This window comes from Hakea prostrata, chromosome 1 (assembly GCF_041222555.1).
Source record: "Hakea prostrata isolate BN-2017 chromosome 1, UWA_Hpros_2, whole genome shotgun sequence".
Lineage (NCBI taxonomy): Eukaryota > Viridiplantae > Streptophyta > Magnoliopsida > Proteales > Proteaceae > Hakea > Hakea prostrata.
In genome coordinates this window covers 13204867-13216052 of record NC_142600.1, presented here as the reverse complement: position 1 = coordinate 13216052, position 11186 = coordinate 13204867, and the positions used below count along the sequence as shown (strand labels likewise).

At 38.9% G+C, this 11186-nt stretch overlaps 1 pseudogene; it reads right to left on the bottom strand.

Annotated features, from left to right (window-relative positions):
• Window positions 1-7602: 7602 nt before the first annotated feature.
• On the bottom strand, window positions 7603-10077 carry LOC149027619 (F-box/LRR-repeat protein At1g67190 pseudogene; annotated as a pseudogene).
• Between the last annotated feature and the right edge of the window lie 1109 nt (window positions 10078-11186).

Below are 11186 nucleotides of genomic sequence, written 5' to 3'. Positions count from 1 at the left end.
GCATGTGCATGAAAGGGTGGATTTCTACTTCTTGACCATTTCCAATGCCTACTTTGCCCCATAATGGGAATAAAATTCCAATATGGGGCACGGTTAACCTCCAGAAGCTCTCCTGCACTGTTCTGGAGCATGGCCAGCATGGTCTGAAATTTAATGGCTTTTGTTTCGACTATTAAATAGATTGCAAAAGTTCTCAACTCCTTTGCCTCAACCAACCCTTGATTGGGCAGACTTTTTTTTTTTTTTTTTGTCTAAATAATAGCTTAGATATGAGTTTCTCTATAAGAAATAACTTTCTGTTTGTAGTCTCCCTCGCATGAAAAATATTCCAGCCTTCCTTCCAACCATAAGAGCCTTCAACGCCCCACATGGATTGTTCAGTGAACTGATAAAACCTTCCTCAGTTATAACTCACACCTACCTGGTAACTGGATTCTGGATTCTCTCTTTCTTCCGTCATTCATAATCAACTTGTTACTGTTGTTTGGCTTCTTGTACACAGACGATGAGGTATCTGTATGTATATCAGACGAGTGTTGAACCCCAATCCAGTTTTGTACAGCAACCCCATATTTCCATTTCTTCTTTCCCCCCCCCCCCTTTCTTTGCACCACTGTGAAATACAAATAAAAATCTACCATTCATACACACATTTATTTCCCCTGGAGACTTTCTGGTAGCAAGATAACCTTCTTAATAAGTTATGAAAATATAAAAATAATTCATAAAATACCCACAAATTAAACTTATCTAGGTTAGAAATTACTTATTTCCTTCAACATTGTCCAAATGTATTGTATCAAGTGATGGATCAGGTAGCATTTCCTTAACTCCAATCCTAGCGCAAGCTGATCTCCCGGTGGATCACACCATTTTGAGATCAGGGACACATTTTGGATTACATCAAGGCAGTGCCACCCCAAATCATCCATTTATTGATTCTATCACCTTAAGAACATACTTTTATATATTAGCAACATACAGCCAATAAAATATCTGCATAAGCTCGTTGTTGCATCCTATTTGTTTAAATGTATTGAAAACTAACAACTTTTGTTAGGAAATACATAAAACTAACAACTTTTGCTTTTTATATGTAAACAAAAGAAAACAAAGTTCCTTCCCATATTCTTATTGATCAGGAAATACATAAAACTATACCTGTGTTATAAAAGGTGGCAATGGAGATATACCAAACCAGCATACAAGCACCTATACGAGGAAGAGGAAATGGAGAGAATAGGAGAATATAATGGAGAAGGAAGAGAGTGAGCCAAAACAATGATAGGGTTCAGAATATCTCCTTCATGGTCTAGTCCCTCCATTTACATTATACCAAGTATCCTACTCTAAGTAAGAAACCTACTAAGAACTGTAACTACCCTAAAAGTAAATAACAAACCAAATGCAATTAAACACAAACTACAACTCAAGTTACCCCATGACTCAACAATAGGGAAACACCCCATCAGGGTAAACTTTAACCGTGTAAATGAACCAGAAATGAGACTAGGGTCTATGGGCCAAGACAGCCTTGGAATGAATAAATTCACTTACATCTATGTTATTTCTCCTCGTATTAAAAAATATAACATTTAAAGCAACAGAATGGGAGCAATAACCCGTAGTGACCTCTTAAGTAGTTGACCACACACAGGCAGTAAGCATATCAACCCCCCCCCCCCCCACCACACACACACACCAAAAAAAAAAAAAGAGAGAGAAGAAGAGGAAGAACCCTAGACACTTATTATACACTAATCCTGTTTCATTCACCAAAAAGGCTTAAATCATCTCCTCTCCATTTCAAGATTTTATTTTACCATTGTGCTCAATATTAAAATCAAAACTGTGAAGGCCAAGACAGAAATAGGGCTGCCTCACGAAGGCCCTTGGAACATCTAGAAACAGCTCGGAGACATCAGGAAAAAACAAACACATTCTTCAATCCAGCTCAATTTGATCGGTTGATCTTGAAGCGCATTCCATTCACTTGATAGACCAGAATTCCCAATAAAATTATTCAATTTTCTATGTAGAAGTTACAAAAAGTCCAAAGTTTGCCCTCATTATATCGATTCAAGACGTAGTCAGTAGCAATGAAAGCAGAATTGAAGATTTGTCATCTAAAACACAAGCACTTTCTCCAATGAACCTTTGGCTACAATGTACAATTTCTAAAAGGAACAAACAACATAAACAACATGTAATAATTTAGTTAGGGATAAACTAATGGTCCTGTTATTGATATCGTTATGTAATCAAAGGTTTAATTTTTATACCAATCTAATTCAAGAGCCAATACAATGCTTTGAGCATTTTTTTAAAAAGGGCAAAAAAAGTCTTCAACTAAGGGACAATTGAGAAAACAAGACGTCAGCCCCACAAGTGGGGGCCAACCAATTTAGGTGGATTGCCAAATTTTACATGCTGCAGCAACTTCCCAATCTTTGCAGTAATAACAACCCAAACATCACCCAGGTGGCAGTTATAACTGTCTCAGCCGAGTCAGTCTAGGCTTGCATGTACTGGAAACCATTTTTTCCCCTGTAAATATTTCTGACCAAACTAATTGACCCAAAAATCACCATGTCATTCTCCCCATCAGTCAATCAATGAAATAATGTTATAGGTAATTAGGTACTAAGAAGGGTATGTTTATTGATACCACAAGATTGAAGGGTACCTTTAGGGATCAAATAGAAGGAATCCTAGGTGTCAAGATCTCAAGACCATATTTATTCCCAAAAAAAAAAAATAATGGGACCAACTGGTTGATGGTAATGAAACTAGATTGGAATCTAGGTGGGGGTTATGGAGCAGGTCCCTAGAAGTTAGGGAGGAATCTCATGGTTAGACTGAGAGATATCCGACTCTTGAATTGGTTTCTTGAAATTGGATGTCAAGTGGGAGTGCGACTAATGGGTTTTAGTGAAGGGAATTAGGCTGCAAGTTGGATGACGAGAAATGGTGATGTAAACTGTTTCCAAGGGTTCCACAGGGCCTAGGGTTACTTCTCCAAACACTAGGACCTCTTTTTCAAACTAGGGGTCCTCTACTAATTTTGCCAATTTCGTGGTGTTCTGGGTCTGGGTCCCATTGAATCTAGTTTGTTGTTTAGTCCTTAGATTTATTTTCATTTTCTCATTTGGATTAGTATTTTGTGAGTTATTGCAGAGTCCTTGTCTAGGTGTGATTCCTAGCTGTGTTGGGATCCCCTAGTTTGAGTCTATTTTTTATTAGGACCCCAATCTAATCTTAGAATCCTAATTAGATCTCTAGAGTAAGTTAAGATAAAGTCATTGTTTGTGTGAAAAGTTGTTAGTCAAGTCAGAGCCCTCATTAGAATTAGAAAGTCAGTATTAAGTTAATTTGATTTTCTAGTTTGAGTCTTATTTTGTTTTTTATTTTGTGGCTCTTGATAAACCCTCCAGCTTCTGTAATTGCATGTTGAATTGATCAATAGAATTTCTGAGTTTGGAGGAAAATTTGTGGGTTCCTTTGTAGGGCCACGACAGTATTAGAGTGCGTAAACAACCCTTGTCTTCAAGCTCCAGCATCTCTCAGCATTCATTCAACAATTTCAGCAGCAATTCAACAACACCAGCAATCTTCTTCCATCTACAAGTACTGCATCCCCAGCCCCATCCTTTGCCTTCCTCTTCTTCCCCCAACAATCGCATCCTTCTTTTTTATTTTCTTGAATTCTCTTGAATTTTCAGACTTCTCTAAAGATCCAAATTTCAAGGACAAATCTACACCAATCTAACTGTTCGATTTGCCCCAAACTTGAGGAACCACATCCCCCCCCCCCAACCCTACTAACCTTAGATCCCAATTACCCCATTCTGACTGTCCAATTTCAAGATATAATTATTTTCTTAAATTTGTGTACTTCCTAAGACCCTAAAAACAAGAACCTTAATATTTTTCAATTTAGCCATCCAAACTTGGGAATCATGTCCCTCTATTATTACCTACATTCCCTCCAAGTTTCAACCTTCCATCTCAAGGAATTTATCCCATATCCCACATGGAATGGGTTTTATATCTCTTTTGACATATTTGATCATAAAATTTGACCTAACCTTTTCCCCTAGGAAATCCTCCTTTCACAACCCATATAGTATCCCTAAATTCCCAAAACCCTAGAAACCCTAATCCTAATATTTCAAAACCGCAAGTGATAAACTTTACCCATAACAAACCCATTCCCTTCAACCGTAGGGTATTCTAAACCCTAGTTGACTATTGAATCTATTGAAGAGGATCCCAGAGTGAGCCTAAATCTAGGGCAACATCCCTACAAGCTAAACCCTAGAATTTGATCCACATAAAATGGCTTATGGATGGAGGCTTGGATGCATTTTGGATCAAAATTGATGGAAGGTTTAGAAGTTCTTGGGGGTTTGCAGGTTTGGTTCCCCATTCGTTGAACTTCCTTATTTGAACTAGCATCCAAGCTAGAGAATAAGTGTTATTTTAGGTGTCTTATTTTTCTCTATATAAGATAAGATGGAATTCTTCATTGTCAAAGAAAGATTGAATAAAATGAACTCAGTTCATGATTGAGCAGCCTTTGGGCTGTGAATGTGATTACTCTCTGGTTCCCCCTGCAACTCGATTCTTCCTAGCTGCACCACCCACCTCTCCTCCGAACCAACCCTCCATCAATTTGGTATTAGAGTCGAAGGATCCCATCTCCTTATCTCCTTCCCAATCAATTCCTTTCATCCCTTTCTTCTTCTTCCTACCATCACCTTCCGTTGTTTCTCTGTCCATAAAACCCCCCCCCCCCCCCCCCCCCCCCCCCCAAAAAAAAAAAAAAAAAAGAAGAAGAAGAAGAAGAGAGGAAAAGAAGACCATCCCTGCAATCCCACAACCTTCCGCCCCCTGCAGCAAACCAAACCAACCCAAAAAAAAGGGGGAATTCTTCATATTTCCTCAAGAAACTGAAATGAAAATTAATTATTAAAAAAAGAAGAAGAAGAAGAACCTATACCTGATTCTTCCACCTTCCGCCATGATCCGATTCCCACCCTACAAGTCGGCTTCCTCAGACCAATTGTCCTTCAAAGTCACTGGCCTCCTGGATTTTCCCTCCTTCCTCACTCTCATATCACAACTCCGAAGCAGCTTTCTATCATAACTCTCATCTTTGCAAAGTGAAGACAACTTAAGCTCCCACCTAACAATAAGAATTCATTTAAAACTACATTTTCCTATATAGCCCCCTACCCATCCTTCCTATTCACGCCCTCTATTAAATCTTTACTTTTCTTTCCAGAATTGCCATCTTCTTTCCTCTATATTCTCTATCGTCATTTTTATATTCACCTTCCAAGTTTATCCTTTAGCATTCATTATGCTTGCTTTTGTGAACTACCCATAATTACGATACTGCCACAGTGCTACCTTAATATGATTTTCACTCTATTTACAATTTGGCAATTTTTATCATGAGTCCATGGGTTGATTTACACCTTCCATTTAATTATGGGTTTCAAACACTGTAGACAGAACTTCCTGATTTGAAAACAGGTTTCCAGGAGTTTGCTGTAAGCAATGATGCTCTCTAAGATAAAATGTCAAACAATGAGTGACCCGATCAAGGTTGTCGAAGAATTGGTTGATGGTCCAATTTCTGTTGGGAAATCCGACAATCAGAGTTCCATTGATCAGACATCATTTGCTAACAAGTAACAACCACCTGAACAATGTCATAACTATTCATCATGAGATGCATTGGATCCTTGCCCCCTCCCCCCACCCCCCAAAAAAAAAGTTTTTGGATGCTGAGAATTTTCCTGTTTTACAAAATTCGTGGATGAGTTATTCTCAACACTGGGAGAATTGATGCAGATATAGACTGACCCACCCAGATGGGTATTCAGATGGAGATGAACTAGGTCCAATTAGAGTTTTGGGTCCAGTAGGATTTTGAGAACTTAAGTTATTTAGTGAAATGATGTATTTTTGTTTAATTTATTTCAGAAGTTAACTGCATAAGATATGTGGTTTCTAATTCTTTTTAGTTTCCTTATTCGAATTAGTGTCTTAGGGATTTGATTTTACTTTTGATCCACCTTCCCGGGCAGGGAAGAGAACGAAAATAGGCCGCAGATGGTGATCATGGTAGGTTCGGATCTTATGCTAGGACTCTTTTGTTTTTCTTTATATATGTTGTAATTCCCCATCATTAGAGATAGAACTAATAGAATGAACTGATTTGATGATTGGGTATGCTCTTCTTCTTCTTCAGATGCAACTTTTTCTCCCTTCCTCCTGGTGGAGAGACAGTCAGGAAAAAAAGAGGAGCCTCAGAGACTCTAACCAACTCTTAACACTCGCCAACATATCCCACATTCTAAAATTGACTGAATAGTATAATGTTACCTAAATAAAAATAACTTTTTTAAATCTTACCAGATTCAAGGACTCAAATGAACCTGGTTTATCACTATTTGGATACCCATACCTAGATATGGGTGATTTGATTCAATTTACAGGTCTGTTTCCTTGTTAGTTGTGGAAGACCTTGTTGGTCAAAAAGTCTAAGAGGAAACAATCCTGGCATTTGCCAGTGGCTGTGAGAATGATTCAGAAGAGAGGACTAATGAGTGAGAGACTCTATAATGGGCAGCAAAAAAGGTGAAGAAGATGAAGTGGGAAACCTAAGAAGAAATAGAGTTGCAAGGGGAAAAGGGAATAAATTGCATAAGCAAAAGAGGGCAGGGGGAAGAGAAAGATATTGCACATACACTCAGACTATTCTCAATTTGTTGATTACTAGCACATAAGTAATAAGATAAAACAGATTTCAATAAGAAATACAACTATATGAGGATTCTCTACAATTGAAAACTTACCAAAACTATTCTTAGGTATCCTACCTAAATTTAAATATGCTTGCATAATTACCCTAATAAAATCCCTAATATCTAGAAAAGGCATACCCAATGCAAAAGCCTCCTGCCACTCTGGAGTCTGGGAGGGATCATAACGTATGCAGCCTTACCCTTGTTGAGGTTGTTTCGAGAATCAAACCCATGACCATTTAGTCACAATACAGCAACATTTACCATTGTAGTAAGGGCCACCCTCAAATCAAATTATCTAACAACAACTACAACAAGCCTTTTCCCAACTAAATGAGGTCAGCTACCTCAAATCCCAAATAATCCACTACACTAAAATTCAAATTTAGACCCAGTTCTCCATCTGGGTTCCAAACAGATTTGGGAGATTTGGTTGGTCCAAGGTTCTTTTGCATCACTCTGACATCTATCCCATCATCTACAATCCTGTCTGGTAAGGATTCAGATTTTGTTGCCAGGACCAAACTGGAACCATATAGACCAAGTAAATACCTTCTGTCATGGATCTTGCTGGCTAAAAAACCAAATTGATTGTTTTCTATTTAACACCAAAATAAATCATTCATCAATGTTAGCCACAGAAAAATAACATACTTCACAATTGTCCAAGCTACACACATGTACACAAGGATTTCAGAGAACTCAATATTGAAGATTAAAATTAGAATTTGTTGTAACTAGAATGGATGAAATGGTTGGATCACCACCATAATGACCTATACGTCTCCTTCATAAAAAGAAATAAATATCATTAATTTACAATTGCATAGACAACATATTTTATCCATCAAAATGTGAAAAAAAATCCCGAATTTAGATACACAAAAGAGAAGAATGCTCAAACACTACATGTAGCATGGTTTACCTGCTTATATAACTGCTGCTGGACAGAATTCAAAAACTCAGTAAAGCAATCTCACAGATTTTCTATTCATACTCAAACTGCACTTCGACATGCATATATTTCCTCATAAGGCGAACAATAGATGAGGTAAAATTGGCCAATATATGGCATTCTTCAGGCATCTTGGCCTCCGAAACTAACCCATGGATCACCAACTTCTGAAGATTAGGGCACCTCTCAAGCAGTCCTGCAACCCACTTTGAAAAGAGATCACTAATTGCAGTCCACCCAAGTTCCAATACAGCAACATTTTCCAATTGTATAGGCCCTTGCAAGCCATAGTTAAGCAACCCATCTCTTAGATCAAAACTCAAAGATAGATGGCTTAGCTGAGGAAAGCAAACAGCAATTGTTTCCAAATCCACAATCTCTTCCTCGTCATCGAATACTACACCCCAAAGCCGAAGCCTTCTCAACTTTGACGATCTTGAGATCATTTGGTAGAACTTTGACCATATGATTGTGAAGCTGCTAAGATCTATAACCTCAAGATTCTCAGTACTCTCAATTTCAAGATGTAATACACTAACTTCATCAATCTTGAGATACTTCAAATTACCCTTGCCAGTAATGTCAAAATACTCTAAGGTGCAATCTTTTAGATTCAAACTCTCGAGACTGTCCGCCTCCAGTAAAAACCTATCCAAACTGATTGCTTCAAAATATATTTTCTTCAGTGTAGGACTGCTAAGTTCCACTGAGGCTTGAGAATCTGACATGGCAATTTCTGGATTCACAAGGGACAAGAATTCAATCTTGGGGCAGGCAGTGAGCAGCAGGCTTAGATCCAATGCAGAGATACTGACATAACTCAGAGACAGGGATTTCAGGCAAGGGAATCTCTGGTAACTAGGTTCAACGCCAGTGATGGAATTATGAGCCAAATCTAACACTTCCAGCTTCTGCCTGCCACACTTTTCAAGAATGTTAACATTCGGGGTAGTACCAACGTTATACAACAGTTGGCGTAAGGTTTCTCTGGTGTACATAAGCCAAGCAATTACTGGAGCTGCTGAGAACTCATCAATGTCATCCATAGAAATAGACAAGCACTGCAAACCCCTGGTCTGGAATATTGTTTGAGTTATCAGGATTTCCATTCGAACGGTGGTGAGATCACGATAAACAGGCCAATCATTGGAGTTGAACGAAAGGGTATCAAGGTGATTCCGGAATGCTTCTCTCCACTTCCGGCAAGTTGCAGAGGCAATCACCACATCCCTTGCAGCTCCAAGCCGGGAAAGTATGTTTCCAATAACTTCAACAGGAAGGCTCTCCATAATCAACAGAAATAACCAAACAAACACTCTGCAAATACTAAGCCTACTGATCGTATCAGATTCGTGAAGCTTCAAAGATTCAGTAAAATTTCACATGAACAAGACATGTAGCCGCCATTTAGACTCGTGATTGAACGATAAAATTGAGACTCTGTTACCAACCATTTAAACTCGTGATTGATCAATAAAATTACGACTCTGATTTACCAGATCCTAAGGACCGGATAGTAAAATTTCCAATCTGGGTTTCGCCCTTTCCAGTCACGGATCTTGGGGAAGAAGATTGGCAAGATTAACTCATGGTTTCATAATCGAAGGATTATTCAATTCCTTGCTTTTTATGACAGCAACGTGAATTTGATAAATAATCATTCCTAACTCATTCATGTCGATCCACCAGCAATCTCCAAGCGAGACCATAAACATCTAGTATCTGGGTTTCGCAAAAGCAATTGGGGTGCTTTTATGTCAACAGATGTTCCAGATTTTTTTCTTCTGATAAGCCTCAGTGGTAAAAATAAAACAAAACCCCACAGGAAATAAAATCAATACCCATTGCGGAAAGCCATGGAAGCTTAGCAACCGCTTGTCAGTGGGAAGTCGAAACGTCAAATAAACAATATTTGACTGGAATCGGGAACTGATGAAGTTTAAAACCAATTGATCATCTCGTATCCATCGAATTGGCTATCTTGAAGAAAACGCAGATACTCCAAAAACTTATCAACTCACAAACGATCCAAGAGAAGTGGAAATCTAGCATTCGAGGCATCTCACCAGCAGACTAACGAGTCAAAGATTGTCAGATACCCAGAACTGATCAATTGAACCGCCAAATTCAAACTCCAGTGATCCTTGGAAATCTAGAGCGATGGGCGTTCAAAAATTCGGGAGAAAACCGAATTGGTCGAAGCCACAACAGATGAATCCAGATAGTGAACGGCGATCCACACCAATGGATGGAGTGACAGACCAACCTCAATCGCAAAGAAACGATGAAACTGAAGGAGGGGAGTAGAAGTTTTGGACACTCAGAAGAGAGAAGGGATACAAGGTGGAATTAGAATTATTTATTAACCGGTTACCGGTCAAGCTTGTGGGTCGTCAAGCTAGCCTAGCTCTCTGCCTCTCGCGGTCCCACACGAAGCACATGCGCCAACCAACCATCACGAATCACGATTTTCGACGACCAAAGTTCTCCACCCAGCCCCCCGGTGGAAACGGAGCGAGACTGGTTTGAACTAGAACCAGGTTTGATTGGGTTGAACTTGAACCGGGTTCTCTACCAAACTCCGTATGTCTTGGCAAATAGGTCAAACCTAAGATTGTCCATATGAGTTGTGTTGTTCAAAGTGAGACTGGCCGAACCCACATGTAGCACATTGATTGAAGCTTACTTCTCTTTGGAAGATTTTAGATCTTAAATCTTCGGCATTATAGTTCGTCAATTTTGAAGTGTGGAAAATAACATACAGGACTATGAGAAGGTAAATTAGGAAACAAATACACAAAGAGGCATTTCTTGTCTAGGTCTATTGTGTTGTGTCTCATATCTGATCAAGGTCCCAACTTAGTTGAACTGACTCCCGGTTATCTCCCTGAGTGGAAAGACAATGAAACTTGCAAGAAATATTAGACGTGGGCGGCTAAGGTGTCCGGGTAGCCACCTCTGATGACTAAGTCAATCAATGATCAGATTAAGATCTCCCTTTGTGTTGCACAAAAATTCACTAAAAAAGTGTTCGTGCCTTACCAAAGGGTGAGTCTTTGTTAAATAACATACAAGTTACCTTTATGGGGATCGATGGGATCCTCCGATGGTTGCCCTGCCCAGTTGTCTCTGGAGTTGACTTTCCGTTTATAATCATGTTGCCTTTTTCGGCCTTAGTGTGGATGGAGCCTTTCATATTTGATGTATGATCTGCTCTTGTCCCGACCGTATAGCTGGCTTCATACCCGAGTTGGGCTATGATGAGGTCAGGCACATTCTTCCCGTATCATATTGCATTTAAGTTCTTTGAGATATATGATCTTGAACTCATCTTTGCTTTAATTGTTTAACATATGGAATTAGACTTTGATGATATAACTGCTACATTATCTTTATGTAGTAACATTTATTAT